We start from the raw sequence: 2370 nt of genomic DNA on the forward strand, positions 1-2370 counted from the left end.
TATGAGCCTTTGCGGCATCCTTTCTGCTCTTCTGGAAACAGGTTGTTTTCGTCCAGGTGCTTGTTCAACCTTTGCGATATCACCGCAGTAAATGCCTTGTACATTGTAGGGAGACAGGTTATTGGTCTGTAGTTTTCTGCTTTTACTGTCTCATTTGATTTGGGAATTAAGATGGTTTTCCCCTTCGTGAGCCATTCAGGCATTGTCTCTGGCGGTGCTAGTATGTTGTTAAAGTTTTCAGCCAGCTTTTTGTGCATTCCTGTTAGATATTTCAACAATAAGTTGGGGATCTTGTCATGCCCAGGTGCCTTCCAGTTGCTTAGTCTTTGCAGTGCCTGGGTGACCTCTTGAGGTGTTATAGGGGTTCAAAGTTGCTCAGATGCTGAGTTTGTTGTTTTAATACTCCTTTTCTTTTTTGTTCGTTCGCCGATCATATTTCTCTCCAGAATTCTTCCACTTCTTCTGCCGTTGGTGCTGCAGTGATTTCTATTTTATTTTTGCCAAGTTCTTGGTAGAACTTTTTGGGGTTGGAGTTGAACTTTTTGTTTCGTTCAAAGAAGCGTTGGCGTTTCTCGTACCGGCGGATCCTTTGTGCGTTGGAAAGGATATCTTGCTTTAGCTTTTCTTTTATCTCAGGTAAATCGTTTTCTGGGATGTTGTATTTGCGGAGTATTTTTGTTTTCTTTTTGTTGCTCAGTAGCGTTGATTGTCTACTGATTTCATTAAGAATCGACAGATCTTTTCTCATTTTTTGTATTTTGTTTTGGATGTTATTTATCCACAGGGTTTGTTTGGGTGGTGGTACTCCTGTTTGGATGGGTTTGAGTGAGTATCCAGCTTCTTTTGTGGCTGCAGTAGCTGCTGCGTATACTAAGTCATTTAGCTCAGTGATATCGCTTTTTGTTTCGGTGGCTATTAGTTTTCAGTGGCTATTATTATTATTATTATTATTATTATTATTATTATTATTATTATTATTACTATTATTATTATTATTATTATTATTATTATTATTATTATTATTATTATTATTATTATTATCACCATCATCATCATTATTATTATTATTATTATTATTATTGTTGTTGTTGTTGTTGTTGTTGTTGTTATGCTAATATTTCAAGATTGAGCTTACTCTTCAAGAAGGGAACGAAACAAGAAGAGCGCGAGAGTGATAAAAAGATTGACTCCATTTATTAAAATGAAAATTAATTGAATGAACGATATTTTGCTACACCGAGTATCTTTTACAAGATCAAAATATAAATTGAAATGAAATTCAAAGATAGGAAACGCTGAAACATTTAATCTTAAACCGGAATAACTGCGATTCTTCCAAGTAAAACGACGTCATCAATCTTTGGTCTTTTTACAAAAGGTAGCAAAAAGAAGGAAAGAAAGAAAAAAATGAAAAAGAAAGAATAGAATTGGGAGAAAAAATTATAAGCCAAAACGTTTAGTATGCATATGGTGGAATTCACCTGCCATTTATTAATTCCTCATTTTCATTTTAATAAACAGAGTCAATCTATATTACCAACATTAGCCGCGCTCTTCTTGTTTTTTTATTATTATTATATTATTATTATTATTATTATTATTATTATTATTATTATTATTACTATTATTATTATTATTATCACCATCATCATCATTATTATTATTATTATTATTATTATTGTTGTTGTTGTTGTTGTTGTTGTTGTTATTGCTAATATTTCAAGATTGAGCTTACTCTTCAAGAAGGGAACGAAACAAGAAGAGCGCGAGAGTGATAAAAAGATTGACTCCATTTATTAAAATGAAAATTAATTGAATGAACGATATTTTGCTACACCGAGTATCTTTTACAAGATCAAAATATAAATTGAAATGAAATTCAAAGATAGGAAACGCTGAAACATTTAATCTTAAACCGGAATAACTGCGATTCTTTCCAAGTAAAACGACGTCATCAATCTTTGGTCTTTTTACAAAAGGTAGCAAAAAGAAGGAAAGAAAGAAAAAAATGAAAAAGAAAGAATAGAATTGGGAGAAAAAATTATTAAGCCAAAACGTTTAGTATGCATATGGTGGAATTCACCTGCCATTTTATTAATTCCTCATTTTCATTTTAATAAACAGAGTCAATCTATATTACCAACATTAGCCGCGCTCTTCTTGTTTTATTATTATTATTATTATTATTATATTATTATTATTATATTATTATTATTATTACTGAGTGAAAGTTCAGTGCATGCCATCATAGTGACACTGAGGTAAAATATACGAAGCCCAATATACTCATCGTGACTACCCGTCTGATAAGGGTACACTAGGCACATGCATCACAGCCATATGTGCTTGACATGATGATCTCATGTCAAG

This window comes from Octopus sinensis, linkage group LG9 (genome assembly GCF_006345805.1).
Source record: "Octopus sinensis linkage group LG9, ASM634580v1, whole genome shotgun sequence".
Lineage (NCBI taxonomy): Eukaryota > Metazoa > Mollusca > Cephalopoda > Octopoda > Octopodidae > Octopus > Octopus sinensis.